This window comes from Ambystoma mexicanum, chromosome 2p (assembly GCF_040938575.1).
Source record: "Ambystoma mexicanum isolate Mex_15411 chromosome 2p, UKY_AmexF1_1, whole genome shotgun sequence".
In the NCBI taxonomy this organism is placed as follows: Eukaryota; Metazoa; Chordata; class Amphibia; order Caudata; family Ambystomatidae; genus Ambystoma; species Ambystoma mexicanum.
Window position 1 is genome coordinate 1,077,225,194 of NC_090923.1, and position 22,256 is coordinate 1,077,247,449.

Genomic DNA, 22,256 nt, shown 5'->3' on the forward strand with positions numbered 1-22,256 from the left:
GAAGGTGGCAGCGAAAGCCGCAACTGACACGCGCTTCATGGGTCGGATGACCGAGAAGGTGGGTGGCAATGATGAGGGTGGCTTTGCCTGTGGGGTAGGGAGGGTGAGGTGGGAGGATAGGAGAAAGTTATCACCCCAGGAGAGAGGAGTGTGGAGAGAGGGACAGAGAGGGGAAGGTCAGAAGAGATCAGAGCATCAAGAGTGTGCCCTGCAGAATGAGTAGGCCCAGTCGGGAGAATAGAGAGTGAGAGAGAGTCGCAGAGGTCACGAAAGAGTCCAGTGGGGGGACAGGAGGCATCTAGGTGGATGTTGAAGTCACCAAGAAAGAGGAGTTGAGTGGTAGAGGACAGGAGTGAGGAGGAGAGGTCAGCCCACTCAGAGAGGAAGGAGGAAATTTGACCAGGTGGCCGATAGATAGTAGCCACGGTAAGGTAATGGCTAGGAGAGAGAGAGAGTCGGCAGACAAGACATTCAAAAGAGGAGTAGGTCTGCGTAGGAGTGACAGTGGCAGGAATCCACTCAGCGAAGATAAGGGCAACACCCCCCCCTGCACGGTTGGGCCTTGGCACAGAGAGGATCTTGTAACCTTCAGGTAGGAGTGTGTCAAAGCTCGTGACAGAGCTGGCTGTGAACCATGTCTCAGTGAGACCGAGGACGTCAAGGTCCAGTTCCTCAAGAAGGCGACAGATATCGGAGGAATGCTTGATGGCAGAGCGAGAGTTAAGAGTGGCAAAGTGGAGAAGGTTGCCATCCTTGAAGGACTTCCGGGGAGGGGTACAGATCAGAGGTACGCCCTGCGGAGGTGTAGAAGAAGGTGAAGTGGGAGTGCGAGAGGGGGCAGGGAGGGTAGAGGCAAGGTAGCCGAAGACAGGGGGGGGACAGCAGGGGAGGAAAGGAAGTTGATGAGGCGAGGGAAGCGTCTATCAAAGAGGTGAAGGTTGGCCTGAGGGCCTTGGACCAAGACGGTCCCATTAGCGTAGACATTAATGATGGCCTTAGAGGAGCGGAAGGGGGCCAAGAGGACATCCCAACGGGTGCCACCATTAATGGGAGAAGAGGAAAAAGGAGAGAGCACAGAGACCATATGAAGGGTCCATAGGTCAGGTGAAGGCACGAAAAAGAGGATGTCAGTGAGAGTTTCCTTAGAGCAGGCACTAGTGTAGGTGTCAGCGATAGGGAGGCCTGGGTTGGAGACCAGGATGTCCTTTTTAAACCTTTTCCTACCAGATTTAGTGAGGAGAGCAGGATAGTCAATAGAGAAGCAGTTAGAGAAGATAGGCGAGATAGAGAGCACCATGGAGTAGGAGGGAGTGTGGGGGCGGGAAGACACACGATACGAGAAGCACGCAGGCAGGACGTGAGCGGCAAGCCCAAGTTTACCACATTTCAGAACAGTGAATGAGTATTAGGTACAGAGGCCACCTAAGTTAGAGAATCCTGCGAGGGGAGAAAAAACCCAAGTTTACCACATTTCAGAACAGTAAATGAGTATTAGGTACAGAGGCCACCTAAGTTAGAGAATCCTGCGAAGGGAGAAAAAACCCAAGTTTACCACATTTCAGAACAGTAAATGAGTATTAGGTACAGAGGCCACCTAAATTAGAGAATCCTGCGAAGGGAGAAAAATCCCAAGTTTACCACATTTCAGAACAGTAAATGAGTATTAGGTACAGAGGCCACCTAAGTTAGAGAATCCTGCGAGGGGAGAAAAAACCCAAGTTTGCCTCAACTGTGGAACACAGTGAGGTGAAGACACCATGCGAAGGAAGTGACCAGGTGTAGGTGGGGTGGGCCGCGCGAAGGTGTAAATGGCAAAGTACAGGCGCCTTGCGTCCCCTGCGGTCACCTGCAGACACCCAGGGAGCCGCAACTGAAGGAGTCGCCCTTGGCCTTGGGGCCCTTAGCCGCAGGGGCTGCCGGGCAGAGGGCTGCCCCAAAGGGTGTAGTTATAGGAAGAGGGAGGAGAGGAAGGGGAGGGGGGGTGTGGGCGGGCAGGGAGGCGGGAGGGAGAGGAGAACCAGGAAGTGGGAGGGGAGGGGGAGAGCAGGCACAAAAACGCGCTACGAGCGCAGATGAAACTTTTCTTTTTTTTTTTTTTTTTTTAAAAAACAAAACGCAATACAATCTACTCACGGATGCCGAGGCAGGGCTTCCAGGCCTGCAGTTCCCTCTGGGCCACTGGTGACCGCTCTCCCACGCTCAGCTACACAAAGAGAGAGTTTCAAACACAAGTTCAATTTAACAACACAGTTTCTCTTAGGCCTCTCAGGGTTCCCTTCCCCAAGCTCTGGCCTCTTCAGTTTTAAACAAAAAGTTAAAGCTGTGCCCTTCTCTTGTTTACAGTTCCTTTCACATACAACCTTCTCATGGGGTAATATAAGAGACTAGAAAACACTAGGTACTTGGCTCATCCTAAGCACGACCACTCTGATCTTTGGCCCCTCTCTGTATTTCCTGTATTTGCTTCTGTTTTGTCAGGATGTACCTTTCCTTTACATCTACAATTCTTTCACACACACTTCACTTTTGGGGTACAATCAGAGACCTTCAAAACTGCCTGGTTCTTTGCTCCTCTTAGGCATGACCACTCCGATCTGTAACCCCCTCTCTTTATTCCTTACTCTTCCTTTTAAACCTTTCATTTTCAAGTGTTTCCTGCACCTCTTCTTGTTTTCCTTTGCTTCTTTCTTGTGCACACCTGCACCTTACTTTTGCTGTTCCTATCATGTGCACACTTGCACATTCCTTTGCTTTCTTATTGTGCCTCTTGCACACCTTGCATACTTTCTTTTCCCTTAACATGCACCCTTGCATTTGTCTGTTTTTTTTCTCGTGCTTCCTGCACCCTTGACACAGTGTCCTCTCTTCCCTGTGCACGCTTTGCACTCTGTAAATGTCTCCATGGCACTTTTCCTTCTTTGCACTCTTCACATGCCTTTCTTTCCTTTTACTTTCCTTGTGCGCCGGTTGTGCAACTTCATATGCCTTTCTTTCACTTTACTTTTCATCCGCGCTGCTAGGGCAACTTCCTTCTTTCTCTTCCGTGCTGCTTTAGTCAAGCGCATTATCCCTAGTTTCTCTCTCTCACTCACTGGGCAGTGTCGCGTTGACAAGCGGTCTCACTTGATAAACGGGTTGAGATCAGGATCTCACCACCAGTCCCTCAGGTACCCTTGGGACCGGCACACGTCCCAAGGGAAGGAGCATTGCACTGAACGCCACCAGCAGGATACAGACTGCCTTACTCGAGATCCTTGGAAGCACAGCTCCCAAGCCATGCTGCAACCACTTAGAAACACCGGGCCAGTGTCTCAGCATGCCGTTCTTCTCCAGGCTTCAACTCCTGCTGCTGTCTGCTTCCTGGCTTCTCTGGACCAGACAGCATCCCCAGCTCTCTCCCCTCCTTGTGAAAAACCACACCTTCTATAGTTGAAAAAACAATCAAGTTGTGTCAGGTGTGAGTGGTCATTATTAAATGCCTGACCCTGCCTGACTCTATTAGAGGGACAACTTGAGTTCTTTCTATAGTAGGTTTCCCTTACTTTCCCCATTTTGTTTCTGTGGGTAATCTTCATTGATCTTAGTGGCCTTTTCCTCCTCTCAGTATTTGTTGGAAATGGGGAGGGGGAGATGGGGTGAGATTGAAAATACCCCATGAAGGCTGAGGGAGAGTGGGTTGGTGTATTATTGAGTGGTTTGGTGTATTATTGGGAATAGGGGAATACACATGCCTCACCCTTGGGTATCCTCCTCCCAATCCCCTGTAACCGTCCCCTCGGGTGATTTTCCTTCGCTTGTCAAGATCAGGATCCAAAAGTGATGCCCTTGCCTGACCACCTGAATGGAAGATCCCGATGAAGTAGGTGGGAGAATACCATCAGGTTTCTCACAGGACTCATTGTAGACATAGACTACTCTCACACGTTTACTGAGACAAAGCCTTGACTGCTCGGCCACCTTACTTTGACTGGGCTTTGGATAACCTTTTGGTGTCTTCACTGTTCATCAAAATAGGGTGGCCTCCCAAAATCCTCCCAGCACGGCTGATTTTGGAAATCCATCTGAACACCCCTTCTTGGGCTATCTGGTTACCCATCAATTTTTGGGTTAACTGGAGCCTTTTCCCCTTTTGGGTTATCGGCAGGCCTTGCACCCGTCTCCCGTTTCTAGGGTCTCAGCGTGTTCCTTGCTTTCTGCTGCTGTGATCGTCAGAGGAGGCTGTTGCAGAACAGCAATTCTGGCTTTGCTCCGATCCTCTCCACTGGCTTGCTTGCATCGGTTCGTCCGCTCGATAAACGACAAGACTTCAGCGTTGGTGAATGCAGATGCCAGCCTACCACTTATGGGGCGGTCACATCTCTTTTTTTTGTTCGGCGGTCTGAGCTCATCAGGCTCCCAGCCTTAGTCAAGGCAGCAGCGTTCCATTGGCTATCTCGCTTCTCTGCTCTCCACCCCAACTACGTGATGCTTCTTAATGGCTCTGCCTTGAAGGGGGACATTGCCTCCTTTGTGTTTCTCCATAGATATGCTTCTCTTCCACTGGATTCTGCTTCTTTCCGCTTCACTGTTGTCAGATTCACTAGCTCTTTATCTTGGTCCCTGGAGTTATGTTATGTTGATTTATCCCATGCACCGCTACCACCCAAAGGCAGTCCTGAGGTGCTATCGTGGCTCTGCAAGAAAGAGGACATGGTTGGTTAGTGAGGTAAGAGTGATAGGCTAGGTCCAGAACCAGGAGAAACTGGCGTCTTTGTGTGTGTTAGCTTGCAGATGGCGGGTTGCGTGCACTGGCTTGTTGTATCTGTATGGGTAAGGTCCAATGCCTGGGATGTTTTCTATGTGACTGTTTGTTATGTTGGGTGTGTCTGTGTGTTGTGTTTTATGTGTAGATTACTGGTATTTAGGGTTGTGCGCACTGGCTTGTTGTATCCATACGGGTATGGCCAATGCCTGGGATATTTCTATTTGACTGTTATGTTGAGGTGTTTCTGTGTGTTATATGTGTAGATTGGCAGGTAGTTAAGGTTGTACGCACTGGCTTGTTGCGTCTGTACGGGTAAGGTCCAGTGTCCGCGTTTGTTTGTTGCAAGTTTGTTTTACTTGTGTTGGGTGTGTGTTAGGGTATAGGTTGGCTAGCCCAGTGTCCGTATATAGTGTTTGGGTGGTGTGTTTGAGGAAGTAGTAGCCGGACAGTTAGTACATTGGTTACTCGCTAAGTTCTTTTATGTGGCTAATCTACACAATCCTATCTGTTGTGACGCATGACTAATCGCCACAATTCTATCTAGTATGTGCATGGTTCTTTCTAAATGTGACGCAGGACTAAACTTCACAATTCTATCTAGATGTGACGCGTGGTTAATCTTCACAGTTCCATCTAAAAGTGACTCATGGCTAAACTTCACAATTCACTGTAGGTGTGACGCTTGGCTAAACTTCACAATTCTATCTAGGTGTGATGCGTGGATAATCTTCACAATTCTATCTAAAAGTGACTCATGGCTAAACGTCACAATTCTATGTAGGTGTGACGCGTGGTTAATATTCACAGTTCTATCTAAAAGTGATGCATGGCTAAACTTCAAAATTCACGCTAGGTATGACGCATGGCTAAACTTCACAATTATATCTAAACGATACGCGGGAAGTGGGGAAAAATCTAAATTGGAGATACATGTCATGCGCTGCTTGCCATGGAACCTGTGGTCCCGAGTATGGCTATCACGCCGTCATTAGAGACTCCACCACGTTTTGCTATACAGCATTGTCAGCGGTCTAGTGTTGCGGCTATAGCTTCCAGGGAGGCATATTAGCTACACCCTCCCTGAGCGCTGTCCGTTGCAGCCCGGCTTGGTCAGCCTTGCAGCTACTGTTGGCTTTCTCTGTTGCTACAACGCTAGTGTTTCTTTCCTTCTCTCTGTTGTGTTTTTCCCCGGGGGAATCTCTCTTTCCCCCCCTGTTCGCTTTTGGTACGCCTCCGGGTACACCGTTTACCTTGTTTCTGCTGTTCTTCCTGTGGGGACACCTGCCTCTCCTTTCCGCTCTGCCTTCCCTCGCGGAGCGCTGCTTTCTCGCTCTCTTCCGCTCCTCTTTGCCTCTCTCCTTCGTGCTTACCATTCGCTCATCGCTCTCCATTCTGGCTTCTGCTTATCTCAGCCTCTTATTCCACTGCGGTGTGAATGCATGCTGTACTTTTGAACTGTGGTTTATTTCTGTACTTGGGTTACGTACTTCGGGTACTCACTCACCTTCATCTCCGTGATGCCTGCAGAGCCCATTTTCCACTCTGCATTGGAGCGTGGAGCTTTAACATCTGCTACTCTGCTGAGTGGGGGGTTTTGTGCCTGAATAGGCTTTTTCCCCATATTGTCCCACTCGGGAGGGGAGTCACAGGTTGTCCTGTCAGATAGCGTTTCACTGTGGCTTCCTTCCGGGAGAGAGACGTATTCTCTTAAAAAAAAAAAAGAAAGAAGGAAGAAGGATTACAGAGCCCGAAGACCCCTGGCATCTGCAACACCAGACTTTGGTCTGTCAGGTGAGGAGGAGGAGGGAAGTCAGGGACTTTGGGAGGATCAGACTCAAGGGGTTGATAGTTTGCAACACCAAGATCAAAGGATGGCAACCGCCGAACAACTACAGGAGATGCTAACGAAAATAATGTGCTAAAACAGATGGCTACTGCTCGTGAACCTAGACAGGTAGATTTGCCACCCTTGGCACTCCCCTCCGGAAAATATGATGGCACTCCAAAAAAATTGAACGAGTTTTTGGATGCTTGTAGTAGCATGTGCCGGGAGCTGATACGGTACTCCAAGATTACGAGGCTTTTGTCACTATGCTGAAACAGAATTTTGAAAGGCCTGAGATCACCTTTGCTGCCTGTGAAGACCTTCTGGATGTTCGCCAAAGCCAGGTGGATGTTCTCACGTACATATCAGCTTTCAAGCGGTTAGCCACAGAGAAAGGATGGCCTGAACAATCCCAATTTGTCATATTCCGGCGAGGTCTCTGGGAAGACATAAAAGATGAGTTGGCAAGATCCCATTGACCATCATCATTTTCTGAGCTATTGGCAGTCGCCATTCAGATTGAATATCGGCTTCAAGAAAGAAAACATGAGAGACGACGATGTCGCAATCCTGCTCTTTCCACGGCTTTTCGTCCTCCTTCATCACCAGCACCGGCAACAACGAAGAACCAATGCAAATAGGTACCATTCGTCCATCGTTAACCCCCAAAGAACAAAAGAGACAGAGAGAACTGGGGCTACGTGCCTATTGTGGTTCCGACCAGCACCAGATACGGAATTGCACAGAAATCCCCTCCTGGAGGTCAGGAAACGAGACCCCTTGGTCCTAGGAGGGACGGGATACCGAGGGGTTACGTCCAGTCCCTATCTTTCCTTATCTGTTGGTCCAACTAATCTTTCAGATTATTCATGACTCATGGTACTTAAGGTTCTACTTACCGTTGATCAACATCATATAGAGGCTTTGGCCCTGTTGGACTGTGGCACGGTGGGGAATTTCATCGTCACAATATTGGCCGACAAGGTAGGCTTACGCAGAATTGATCGCAAGGAAGAGCAGAAGGTGGAAGTGGTGGATGGTAGCCCTCTAAGCTCCGGACCCATTGCGCAAACTACAGAACATTTGGAGCTGTCTATACAGCAACATTCTGAAGAGATCCAGTTCGATATTATCCGTGCAGCACACTTTCCACTAATACTGGGAATAACATGGTTACGGAAGCACAATCATCGGATTGACTGGTCTAGTCTACCAACAGTCTACGTTTCGACTCAGTGTTTTGTCGTAAGTGTTGTCTGCAAGATCTGCTATACCTGGAGGCAACGGCACATATCATTCCTCCGGTCAGTACTGTTGGGGTACACTCTCTACCATTGGATATCTCTGGCTTCGAGACAGTATTTGCAGAAAAGAACCCCCTGAATCTACCACCACACCAGCCAGAAGACTACTCAATAGATCAATTACCCAATGCGTTGGTTCCTTTTGGTGGGATGATTTCTTTGCCCCAGGTGGAAAGGAAGGCTCTCTGATCATATTTGGATGAAAATCTACAAAATGGACATATACATCCATCTAAATCCCGGCCGGGGCACCACTATTTTTTATCCCTGAAAGGGATTCCCTCGATCTTCGACCCTGCATCGATTACCGAGGGTTAAACAAAGTTACTGTTCGGGATCGCTATCCCATGCCCCTCATCACAGACATCTTGGAGGCGGTGCAGTGAGCTAAAATCTTCACCAAACTAGATCTTTGCATTGCTTACCATTTGTTAAGGATCCGTTCTGGTGATGAATGGAAGACTGCGTTTAGAACACCTTTTGGCCTGTGCAAGTATCACGTGATGCCATTTGGGCTAGTCAACGCCCAACTGTGTTTCAGCGGTTCATGGACCGTGTGTTCTCAGATCTCATGTTTGTGTCAGTGATTGTGTATCTGGATGATATACTGATATTCTCCAAAGACCTACATCAACATAAATACCACCTAACAGAAGTCCTCAAACGTCTGAAGCAACATCGGCCCCTTGCCAAAAAAGAGAAATGTCTGTTTGGTGTCAGCTCTGTACCCTATTTAGGGTATATTTTATCATCACAGGGCGTTCAGATGGATAAGAGAAAGACAGAAGCCATTCTGGGCTGGCCCTCTCCCACATCTATCAAGGAGGTACAGAGGTTCCTGGGGGTGGCTAATTTTTATAGGCGTTTCATCCCTTCTTTTTCAGATGTGGATTTGCCTATCACCGCTTATTGAAGAAGTCCTCCTCTCCCTTTGTCTGGGATTCCAATGCTGAAGAGAGTTTTACACGTCTCAAAGAACTGTTTTGCAGCGCTCCCATCTTGCGCCATCCGGATCAAAGTAAACCGATGCCTCTGGGCAGCTGTTGGAGCTGTCTTATTACAAGAACAAGACTACAAGGAACATCCCATAGCTTATGTGTCACGGACACTCACAGTAAGTCAACAGAATTATTCAGTTATTGAGCGGGAACTCCTCTTAATGAAGCTGGCCTGTAAAGAATGGAGACACTTATTACAAGGAAGCAATCACCCATTTACCATAAGAACGGATCACAAGAATCTGCAAGTGCTCCAAACCATGGATTTTGTAAATTTACGCCAAGCTTGTTGGGCTCACTTTTTTGGTCAGTACGACTTCCGGATTACTTTCATGCCTGATAGCCAGAACACTCTGGTGGATGCTCCATCTCGTAAAGGGGTGTCACCGGGTTCTTATCTCCAACCTTTGGAAAGACTTCCCAGAAACAGAGTGGTTGTCCAAGTGACAAGTTTCCTACAACAGGTCAAAGAGGCTTTGATTACGACAGGGCAAGGAGAAGAAAGGGAGAGGCTTGCAGAGAAAGACAGACTATTATTCCATGAACAACGGCTGTATATACCCACGGACTCTCTCTGTCGTCAGGTTCTGACTTGGTGTCATGATCACAAGACTGCTGGCCATCGGGGTCAATCAGGCACTTTGGACCTTATCCGAAGATCTTTCCACTGGCCTGGGTTACGGTCTGATGTTAAGCGATATGTGCAGTCCTGTAAGGTTTGCAACAGCAGTAAATACCGCACCACCAAGCCTTTAGGAATGCTGAAACAAGATTCACTACCATTACGCCCCTGGAGCCATATCTCCACTGACTTCATTGTAGACCTTCCGGAATCTCAGGCCTGTACATGCATTATGGTGACTGTAGATACCATGTCCAAATTGGCCCATTTTTCCCCTCTCCATCGGTTACCGACAGCTGCAGAAATGGCAGAGGTTTTCATAAAGGATATTTTCCGTTTACATGGTCTTCCTGATAAGCTCACCTCGGATAGAGGCAATCAATACATCTCAAAACTCTAGTCAGCCATGTGTTGTAGCTTGGGCATTGAACGGGCCTTATATTCTGGATTTCACCCCCAGACTAATGGGCAGACTGAACGACTAAATGGCACGCTCGAGCAGTATCTCTGCAGCTATATCAACCAACAACAAGACAATTGGGTATCTCTTCTTCCTACGGCTACGGCTGAATTCTCTTATAATAATTCTAGACATACTGCGTCGAGTCTCACTCCATTCTTTTGTACATACGGGTTTCATCCCCATGCCATACTACCCATTGTCCCAGCTACATCCAATCTACCTGCAGTGGAAGATACATTGACCAAAATACCGGAAGCCCATAGGACTGCCAAACGGTGCCTTGTAGAAAGTCAAAAGACATACAAGGCTCAAACCGATCGTCACCGTTTGAATGTGCCAGAGTGGAAGGTGGGCACCAGGGTATGGCTCTCTACGAAGTTCTTACCTCGTTGGACATATCCATCCAAACTATCACCTCGCTTTATTGGCTCCTATCCCTTTGTGGCCAAGATCAACCCAGTGGCGTTTCAACTTAAATTGCCCCCTAGCCAACAGCGAGTACACCCAGTTTTTCATTCCTCTTTACTTTGGGAGGTGGTGCCGGGCTCAACTTCCAGACCTATTCCGTTGCGGCCCCCTCCTGATTTGGATGATGAATATGAGGTGTCTCAAATATGTGACTCCCCTATAGGCGGGGTCGTCTTGAATACCTGGAACATTGGAAGGGGTATTCCAGGGCGGAAGACTCATGGGAACCGTCCTCACACATTAAGGCCCCTATTCTGCTTAGTTCCATCGGGCTCACCCTGGCAAGCCGGGGGGCTTTCGGGCTGGTGAGGGGCATACTGTCATGCGCTGCTTGCCATGGAAACTGTGGTCCCGAATACAGCTATCACGCCGCCATTAGAGACTCCACCACGTTTTGCTATACAGCATTGTCAGCGATCTAGTGTTGCGGCTACAGCGTCCAGGGAGGCATATTAGCCACGTCCTCCCTGAGTGATGTGCGTTGCAACCCGGCTTGGACAGCATTGCGGCTACTGTTGGCTTTCTCTGTTGCTACAATGCAAGTGTTTCTTTCCCTCTCTCCGTTGTGTTTTTCCCCAGGGGAATCTCTCTTCCCCCCTGTTCGCTTTTGGTACGCCTACGGGTACGCCGTTTACCTTGTTTCCGCTGTTCTTCCTGCGGGGGCGCCTGTCTCTCCTTTCCGCTCCGCCTTCCCTCGCGGAGCGCTGCTTTCTCGCTCTCTTCCGCTCCTCTGTGCCTCTCTCCTTCGTACTTACCATTCACTCATCTCTCTCCTTTCTGGGTTCTGCTTATCTCACCTCTGATTCCACTGCGGTGTGAATGCGCGCTGTACTTTTGAACAGTGGTCTATTGCTATACTTGGGTTGCGTGCTTCGGGTGCTCACTCACCTTCATCTCCGTGAAGCCTGCGGAGCCCATTTTCCACTCTGCATTGGAGCGGTCGGAGCTTCAACATCTGCTACTCTGCTGTATGGGGTTTTTTGTGCCTGAATTGGCTTTTTTCCCATATTGTCCCTCTCGGGAGAGGAGTCACAGGTTGTGCTGTCGGATAGCATTTCACTGTGGCTTCCTTCCGGGAGAGAGACGTATTCTCCAGCAAAAAAAAGAAAGAAAGAAGAAGAAGGATTACAGAGCCCGAAGACCCCTGTCATCTGCAGCTCCAGACTTTGGTCTGTCAGGTGAGGAGGAGGAGGGAAGTCAGGGAATTTGGGAGGATCAGCCTCAAGGGGTTGACAACACAATAGTAAATGGAAAACATCTAGACTTGAGACAACCCATTGGTCATGAACTTTATACAAGGATGAAAACATTAAAGGGTCAGAAACCGCCCCTGTGAGTTTTAAAGGGCCCTTTAAGTCATTGCCCACTCTATCCCCATATAAGCAACAAACACGTGGGATTCTGTACTGGAGGGAGGATGAGTAAAATTCTTGCTGGGGTATTCCTTGTCCCCGGGTCACCCACAGGGAGTTCCCCGCTTGCCGTGTCCCTCAGGAAGGATATTGCATAGCAGGCTCACCTCCCTTGTCCCAATGGGGGTGGCTCGCCCTTGGGGAGAAGGAACACATTCCCTGGATTCATCACAATGTTCAGCTATTATACAGGGCTATATAATCAGGGTGGCTTATTTCAGAAATCTCCTCTTTCTCTTTTAAAATATTTTCTATACTGTTGACATAAATAATGAATTGTTCTAATTCTAGTCTGAACTGAGATTTTGTGTTGCATGGTACTTAAAATTATGTTTTTTATGGAAATATTCCTTTCTTTGAAATACATAAATGGATGGATAAAGTTGACAGCATATCTGCTGACTGTGTGATCCTCACCTAATTGTTGGGATTGAGGTCTTTTTAACCTTGTTCACTTTCTCAACTCATTTCTTTTTGGGGACACTGATGGGTTTTTAAGAGTACTAGCACAGGGGACCGTATCCCCATTTGTCTATTTTGTTGTATTACTACCTCCCTTGTTGACACTAGCACAAGTTATCATTGTTCCCTTTTTCTTTTTATTCTATGGGCATTCATGTTTCCCATACACAATGAAGCCCAGATAGCTGGTGCCAGTGTTGCCTTATTGTTACACTTTTCAGGTGCACAATGAATATTTTACTGCACGTTAGCCATTTTAGCAGTCCAGTGACCCAAGCGGCTAACCTTATTGTAAGAGACCTTTTGGCTTATTGGCTTTTTCGTCACTCTTCCTCCCGTTTATGTCTCTAAATGGTTTGGACTGCAGAGGAAGGCGTAGACACCTTAGTCCACATCCAAACTACAATGACTGTGATTGATCAGCTATCCATGATTGGATATTACTCAGAGTTTGAATGTTTCAGGTTCTCTGATGGGTGATCAGTGGTGACCACAAATGCCAGGTGTTGTATATTAGGAGGGGATCTGGAGCCATTCCATGATTCAGCCACGGAAACTGTACATCAGAAGCAGGATATGCCACAGAGGGATGCTTGTAAGCTGTTGCTGTGACAAGTTCAGCTAAAGCCAACTCCTTGATGGCGAAGCTCTACTCTGTGTCAATCGGGGGAAGCCATCATGCTGTCTCCATCCTTTCAAACAGTGGTAACAGCTGGTTCTTTATCCTGAACATTTCTGAAGCCCCTCTCCAAGTTAGAGAAAACTGTGAGTCTGTTGCAATCCTGCACCATCCAGAATGGGGATTCTTCTCTGCTAGGCTATTTGTCCGGCCGCCAATGCAGTGCAACTTGCCACTCATTGTGGGACACAGATTCTGAAGCTCTGCTATACTCTCTTCTGGGAAGAGGTGCTTTGCTGGAGGACACAGCCTTTGTTCACTCTCACCATTAGGCCCTTGCTGGTACGCCAAGACTGCTTCTCTCCTCATCTGTATCACCTGGAGTCTGTCTTCGTTTTGGGTACTGCAGCTGAGCCCCATCTAAACTGAAAATCTAAGGTCCAGACTGGAGGAATCCTGATCCGTAAGCCGAGACCGGAGGCCAGAGATGAAGACTGGAACTGCCAACTAGATGGATCCAGCTATCAAAGAAAGTACTCCTGTGACCACTGGATCTCCAATCCCATAACCAACGGTGAAACCGACGCAATCTTGTCGAGCACCAAGAACTTCTACAAGCACAAGGTACATTTTGCTTTGGTCCCCCTGGTCCTTCTCCGAAGGCCCCTTGTGACATTTTACAACCCATGGCTCCCTTTGTTCTGAAACCAAGTGTCCTTGAAATATTGTGATTAATTACTTTACCGACTACCCTCCTGTCAGTATCCACAGTGCATCCCCTTTCCTTCTTGAAAATGTCTGCCCTCTGCTTTCCTTTACAAAGTGAGTTATATTTTGTAGTGTGCTAGAACAGTCTGTTATGATAATAATAAAGTAGATATTTGTATACAACCTTGACTGGACAGTCCCTTTTATCATTGGGTAATAATTGTATTTTTGAATGGATTGTGTCCTCCCACATATTCTTTATCTTTAATAAATCCACTTCCAGCTTGCTGGCCTCCGAAACATTTTTCACAGTAGGGGCGCTGCGCGTCGACGTCCCTCGAGTCGGTGTCCCTCGAAGGCCTCTGTATCAGCGCCGATATGACCATAGGTATATATAGTCTTGCGCAGCGTCTGTTGCTCAGTTCTGTTTTTCCGCGCTTTGTAAGCCTTGGAGACGCAACGCTCGGATCTTCACTAAATTCTTCGAAAATCTTCATCCTACGGTGGCATCTTCATCCGAAACATCGACGCCACAGCCCGGCTTCAAAAAATGTTGAGATTGTGGAAAAAAGATGTCATTAACAGACCCTCACAGGATCTGTTTGTGGTGCCTAGGATCATAGCACCAATGTTCGGAATGTGAGGACTGTATGTCCATGACGGCGAAAACCTTGAAGGAGCGTAGGGGGAAGCTGGAAAAAGGTAAGACCGTTAAATCTTCTATCCCTTCAAAATTGTCCTCGGCTGAGTTGAGCCATTCGTCTCCTCACCATCGAAAGAAACATTCCCGATCGAGATCTCAAAGTGGTTCCCGCCACTCTTCGAGATCGAGACATTCTAAGAAGAGGCGTCATAGATCTCCTTGCTCTTCCTCTAATTCCCCAGAAAGGGTCACCTGCCCCACTAAACACAGCTCTCCAGCTAAGTGGGAGGAATTTCACAAGAAAATGCTTAGGGTCTTCGAGAAAGCAGCCTTGTCCCCTCGGAGATACCTAGAGGTGATACCCTGGGTGAAAGACCCAAAAAACAAAAACACTGTGAGTCATCGAACCCGGCAAACAAAAACCCTTGAGAGCGTCACCAACCCTCGAGTAAGGACAAGAATTCTTCGGATAAAACTGGGTCATCGACGCCATCATCGAAGGTACCTTCGACGCACAAGTCTGTGTCATCGATGCCGTCGTTGACCCCCGTTGAAAGAGGGGCCCTTGAAGCCTCAGGCCCCAACTGCACCAATCGGCACTAGAGGTCCTGAAGGACCCGCTCAAGGCATCGAAAATGGCATCGACACTGAGTATAATCCTGATTCTCTCGACGACGTTGAGGTCTTTTTCGAGTATTTCGACGCCATTTGTAGGTTTGTTGAGACCTATGACGCCTACATCGACAACTACAACTCTATCCCAAGCAGTGACCACCAATTTGGCACCCTCTTCTCTTGGAATGGGTTTTACCCCTTATCCATGCTTTGACTATTTAGAGCTTTATCCTCTATCAATGAGGAAGGTGAGGACTCTGATAATGAGAGGCCTTTTGGTTTACAAACTAAAAGATTTCCTATTCCAGAGGAGCTAATATCTGAGGAGACTAGATTGAGAGATCTTCAAGAATCTTTACAAGATGCCAGTAGCATAGATACCTCTCCAGAGCCGGAATTTGCCATACCAGAACCTGGAGAGCATGCAGAAATGCCTTGCAGAGCCATTATGGCAAGAATTATGGAGTTTATGGGGTGGACAACACCTGCACCCTCTTTCCAACAAGATGATCCCTGCAGTAAATAAAAAGCTCTCTGCGAAGTACAGAGTATCAGCCTCAGACCCTAAATATTTAAGTAAACACCCGACCCCAGAGAGTTTAGAAGTGTGGGCAGCGACGTCGTCATGTAGTAAGTCGGCATACCCCACTATACCACAAGATAGAGACAACAAAATATTTGATGCCATGTCTAAAAAGATCTTTTCAGCATGCAGCATGGCACTTAAGTCTATTAACGCCACTTGCACGCTAGCAAGATTCAATATATACTGGGAGCTTCGGTGTGCCATGGGTGACAAGTTGCAGACTCAGCATAAGAATTACAAAATCAAAAAGGAAATAGAACTGCTACGTTCCAGGTTCATACCCAATTTCTGTCAATAAATGAAACAAATATGTGGTGGGAATTGGGGAGCCTGGTATATTGATACTAATGGATTCAATCCCTAAGTTTGTAACCCATGAGATTGTCCAGAAAGAAAAAAGGTAGAAAAAGGAAACTCACACATATCAAAGATTGTGAACATACATGATTTGTATTAAAACAAAGAACATCAAAAAGACATTTGTAAACAACATACATATGACAAATTTCAATAATCTAAACATCAATAACTAATAAAATACCCATCTGGGCTCTTTAGTGCTTGCTAAATGACAAGTATTAAACGTAACCCATGAGGGGAAGGTACATAAATGAAGTGTAAAGCGTACCCCATGTGTAACACATGTGGGAGTTGTGAAAGTTAATGGACCTGTAACCATCTAGGTCCTAGAGTAGCTTGTATTCAAGAAAGCATTTCATCTTGCAGGTGCCAACGTGACAGGGTGAAAGAAAACCGTGGTCAGATTGTCAATGTCAAGTGCTGGCCTAATAAGATATGATTGATGGGTCCCAAGGGGACTTGTTGGTTTGTGCAAGCCCGTTGTACATAGTGCATGTTTCGGTGGAAGAGTTATCCAACTTGAAAATGCATCAGAGGGATAAATGTTGTTCAACAAGAACCGCCTTCATCAGGGCAAGTAGGTGGCCCCTATAGCAAGAGAAACCAAAACAAGAGAAAAAACAAGAAAAAATGAGTAAGAGGTTCTTATTTGTCAGAACCTTAATTCTTTCTGGACATAACAGGGTTAATTAGTAGCAACAAATGTATTATGCAAAAACCCAAATGTCGGTTTCGTTAAAAAACTTAATTGCTTGGAGGGCAAACAGAACAATAACAAGAGTGGAAACGAATACAACTATGATTTGTATGTGGTGGTGGGAAAACATGCCTAACTCACCACGGAAACCTTGTAGTGACTCTCACTGTGAGGCAGGCTCCCCGTCCAGGTCGGGCCAGTCAAACTGCACTCTATGTTGCTAGTGGTGAGTATGAACTCAGTCCTCACGAAAAGGTGGCGCAGGCACCAACCTGCTCTGCAAAAAAGGCAAGGAATGAAAAATGGTTTCATTGCAATCTATGCAATCTATGCTGTATATGCAGTCTTTTAATGCATTGAATGCTCAGTGGATGCTGCGGGATATATTAAAGAAAATGCGCCCACCAGGATTGTATGAGGAACTGGTAGAGGGTGTTGGAAGTGCCTGTGTGTCCCGTGCACAAAGGATCCCGCATGAGGACATAAGAGATACCTGGGCTAAAGGTAGCTGGCTCCCTGGGTTTGGATGTCACTCATTTGGCGGGGCGAGGCGAGACTTCACTTGTGCCGTCACCGTATCTGAAATAGGGCTCTGGCAGCTGGAGGACTGGTGTCAGGCTGCTCCTGTTAATGTGGGCAAGAGTGGAGGAAATATAGCCCTTAATGCACAATATAAATTTTGACATGTAGTGAGCTTGTCACTCAGCTCAAACTGTAAATTTTACCTGGGGAGTCGTTCATGTAGCACTTCCAAAGTCGTGCCGTCTGGGCGATGGTTCCCAGATGAAATAAGCGTTGCTGATGTGTGCGCTCAGGCGTGCGTTTGTCACGGTCTGGCACGCTGCTGCAGGCTAGAGGCGTCCGCATCGCTGGCGTTTTAAGTTTCAAGAGGGTGTGTACATCTGAGGGCCAATAGAAACGCAGAACGTATAGTGGCCTAATTGGTTGCCGCATCAGGAATGCAGAACCGGCTCAAGAAGGTCCGCTGGGCCAAAGCTAGCAAGATTCAGCCATGCCCTTTGGGAGTGCGATTCATCGGTGGCTGACCGTCTCCCAGAAGGGGAGGAACGAGATGCATGCTTGAATATCATCAAGGATCGGAAGGATGTGATGTGTGAGTCCCTACAAACAGGTCACGACTCTGCTGACAGCATCAGCAGAGCCATGGCGGCGAGTACCTCAATCTGCAGATTTGCGTGGTTACGGAAATCTGGTTTTGCTCCTGATGTACAAGCCAGGCTTCTGAATATGCCCTTTGACGGCACCCCTCTATTTGGCAAGAAAGCTGATGACAGTATGGAGAAATTGCAAACCTCAAAGGCGGCAGCAAAATCACTTGGGACTGCATTTCGTCAAATCCAGATCGTCCCACAGGTACATCCTGGAAGGGGAATCCCTTTTGTTTTTACTCTGCATTCGGGAAAAGGCAGAGGGCAGCCAGCTCAAAGGGGCCAGAAACGTTTCACCCGTGGTGGACGGGTCAAAGGTACCAAGCCCGCGTCAGCAGGTGCTGCTTTACCCTCAGCATCTGCGTCAGCTGCTTCTAAACCCCTCTGGGGTGCACTCCCACAAAACACCAGTAGGAGCCAGGTTAACTCAACATCTTACAGAATGGCAGGCTATTACGTCAGATGCTTGGGCATTGGAAACAGTTGCCCAAGGTTACTGCCTGCCTTTCCTACACACTCCTCAGAGTCATCCACCGGGTAACAACTCTTTGAAGCTTCCAGACCGACTCCTTATGCAGGAGATTTCAGACCTGCTAGAGAAAGGTGCCATAGAATCGGTACCTGTAGCGGAGAGGAACAAGGGTTGGTATTCCCCCTACGTTCTAATACCAAAGAAGGACGGAGGATTGGGACCCATCTTGGACTTGCGAGAATTGAACAAATTCCTCAGGAAAGACAAGTTCAAGATGGTAACCCTTTTTCAGATCCTTCAGGCCCTCCAGTTTCAGGATTGGTTGGTATCTCTGGACCTTCATGATACTTACTTTCATGTGCCAATCCATCACAAGCACGGGAAGTACCTGAGGTTCGCCATTGGCAGCTCTCACTATCAATTTCGAGTTCTGCCATTTGGGCTGCCCTCTGCCCCGAGGGTCTTTACCAAGCTAATGGCGGCTGTGGCAGCAAGTCTAAGGAGGGAAGGGATTCATGTCTACCCCTACCTGGATGACTGGTTGATCAGAGCAGTGTCCCCGGAACAAGTTCAGGTCCATCTAGATTATGTTTGCCACTTCCTACACAAACTGGGCTTCTCCCTCAACTTAAAGAAGTCACAGATGATACCTCACAGAAACTCCAGTTCATTGGAGCAGTCCCGGACACATGCCTGGAAAAGCCACGCCACCAGAGGTGAGGGCTCAAGATAATCTACAGATGGTCACTAGGTTTCAAAATGCTCAGCGTCTACCAGCCTTTGACTTTTTGAGGTTGCTTAGCCTCATGGCATCCTGCATTTTTCTAGTGCCAGACACTCGCCTGAGAATGAGATATCTCCAGTGGGCACTAAGGACCCAGTGGTCACAATTCTCAGGAAGAATGTCAGATCTCCTACAAGTCCCGGACAGAGTTGCACGAGACCTTCAGTGGTGGGCCTGTCGGGAGAACATCTTGAAAGGAGAACAGTTTTGGCAACCATTGCCGGAGATAACAGTAGTTATGGACGCTTCACTCACGGGGTGGGGAGCCCATGCCAACGACTGGACCATCAGCGGTCGTTGGTCTCCATCGGAGTCCAGACTACACATCAACCTAGTAGAGCTGAGACCGATCAGGTTAGCACTGAAAGCTTTCCTGCCATCAGTACAGGGAAAAAATGTCCTGATAATGACGGACAACACAGTGGCCATGCACTACATCAAAGAAAGGAGGCGTAGGATCACTGCCACTGTGCAGAGAGGCAATGCAGCTCTGGTTCTGGGCAATTCAAGAGGAATCCCTACATCGGCAGTACACCTAGCCAGAGAGAAGAACTCGACTGTGGACGCTCTGAGCAGGCAGAACACAGTTTCCCACTAGTGGGAACTAGCTCAGGAAGTTCTTCAAGAGATCTTTGCCTTTGGGGAACCCCTCAAGTGGATCTGTCCGCCACCAGTATCAGCCGGAAGTGCGATCAGTAGTAGCTCAATGGAATTTCCCCTGGGAGGAGCTCTAGGGGACACGTTTGTGGTGGACTGGGAGTTTCCACTCCTGTACGCGTTTCCTCCAGTCCCCGTCATCCCTCAAGTGATCAGGAGGTTGAGGAGATTCCGGAAACCCATGATCCCAATTGCCCCAGATTGGGCCAGGAGAACGTGGTACCCGGATCTTCTAGACATTTCCATCTGTCCTCCGATTCGTCTTCCACAAAGAGAGAATCTTCTCTCAGAGGAGGGAGGTCAGGTTCTCCACCCGGACCTCATGGAGGTGTTGTTTTCAGCCAGGGGGCCAGCAACAAAATCTTCATACCGCTGCCGTTGGAACAGATTTTGCAGCTGGTGTAGAGATAAGAATACTGACCCTTTTTCATGTAGTACACCGATGGTGTTATCTTTCTTACTATACTTGGCAAATTCAGGCCTTCAAGTTGGCACAACCAAGTGTTACCTCGCCACGCTGTCAATCTTTAAGCGCACGGCTGAGGAGTCTTCATATTTCAAGTTGCCCATAGTCATTCAATTTCTGAAAGGGTTGACTAATGTCTTTCCCCCAACTCCTTTTCAAGTTCCCATGTGGGATTTAAACCTAGTCTTGAAATTTCTAATGGGTACTCAATTTGAACCTCTTCATTCCTGTCCATTATGGTTTCTCACTCTTAAAACAGTATTCTTAGTGGCTTTGCCTTCTGCTAGAAGAGTGGGCGAATAACAAGCTTTATCTTGCAAACCTCCTCATACAGTCTTTCACAAAGATAAGGTAGTTCTTCAAGTGAAGCCAAATTTCCTCCCAAAGGTGGTCTCAGAATTCCACATCACACAAAAAATAACCATACCTTCATTTTACTCTCCTCCCCATCCAGGGAAAGAGGAAGAGAGATTGTACAGGCTGGATCCAAGGTGTCCCTTGAGTTTATACATTAACACACTTGCAAGGATTAGACAAGAAGATCAGTTGTTTGTGGGGTATGCAGGACATAAACTAGGTTTACCTATCACAACACAGACCATCTCAAGATGGATAATACTAACTATCATAGAGTTCTATAAATTGGCAGGAAAAGAGCCTCCTCAACACCTCGGGGCTCATTCAACCAGGGGTATCGCAGCCTCTTCAGCTCTCCAAAGAGGAGTTCCAATTAAAGACATATGTGTGGCTGCCACATGGTTGTCTGCACATACTTTCACCAAATTCTACAGTCTAGATTCCTCCACTAGCCAGGTGACTAAATTTGGGAAAGCTGTGTTGCACTCTGTGCATCTTTAAATAAATCATTACATTTTACTCCCGCCTCCTATACACATTACTGCTTTGGGAGTCTATGAAAGATAAGGAATATGTGGGAGGACACAATCTATTCGTAAAACAAGTTACTTACCAACTGTAAAGTTCTTTCGACTGGATGTTCCTCCCACATATTCCTTATCGTGCCTCCCATCGTTCCCCGCAGTACAATTTCCCTTGTAGTCGCAGCCTACACTCCTTCAAGGGTACTAAGCATCTCATACAAGGCAAAAACAGCACCTCAAACCGGAACTGAGCAATGGACGCTGTGTGAGACTATATATACCTATGGTGACGTCGGCGCCAATACGGAGGCCTTCGAGGGACACAGACTCGAGGGATGTTGAAGCGCAGCGCCCTCTACTGTGAACATTTTTTCTGAGGCCAGCAAGCTAGAAGTGGATTTATTAAAGATAAGGAATACGTGGGAGGAACATCCAGTCGAAAGAACGTTACAGTTGGTAAGTAACTTGTTCTTCGCTGTGTTGCAACTAATCAACGATCCATTACCTTGCAGAGGTAAGCCTGCTGTTTGGTCTAAGTTACCAAAATTGGACAAGGATTTTTTATAATTTTCTTGTGTTTCCAATCTGTTCGGATCCCTTCTGGTGTACTAGAGGTGTGGGGCTGATTGAAGGTTTAGAATCCGATATTCATCCCTGGACCACTGGTGATCCGGAAGTTGATTCGTCACAATCACTTAACTGTATTTCTGGTCTAAATTGAGATTGGTATCCCAATTGAACTCCTATATTGTGATGTGTAGATCAAGAGCCTCCTCTTCTAGGAATATCTCCTCCCTAACAACTAGGTCCACACAGCATCTACTCCCCACCTTACCTGAGGCTGGCCGATCTGCTCCCCTCAGGTTTCTCCTGTGGTTGCTTGTAGACCCCTTGCTACCAAATTGCCAACCCACCCTCTCCCCATGTCTTAGCTCCCCGTTCCCTTGTATCTTTGCTTCCCTCACTGTGTACTTCCCCATATGACTTGTTAAACACTCTGTTGCTTCTCGAAGCTAGGTCTGCATTCAATAAGTACCCCATTAATGATAATAATAATCTACATATGGTTGTACTTGCTTCCAGTATTCTTAACTTGATGTATCTTTGTTGTTAATAAATACGTAAAGTTTTGATACCTTACTGTGGACAGTCTATTGATGTGCTCTTGTGTATTTTAACTGTACTTTACACCAAGCTCCCGATATCCTTACTGTAAGTCTTACTGCTCAGCCGCTCTACCAAGTGATAGTTTGGTTATATTGTGCAAACCTTGCAGGTTCACTAAGATTTTCTACCGGGAA

The 22,256-nt window shown here is 47.4% G+C and overlaps 1 protein-coding gene across 2 annotated transcripts in view; it reads left to right on the forward strand.

Annotated features, from left to right (window-relative positions):
• Positions 1-22,256, forward strand: part of MAP4K2 (mitogen-activated protein kinase kinase kinase kinase 2) — a 1,208,607-nt gene that overhangs the window by 290,768 nt on the left and 895,583 nt on the right. The gene's annotated exons all lie outside the window — the stretch shown is intronic.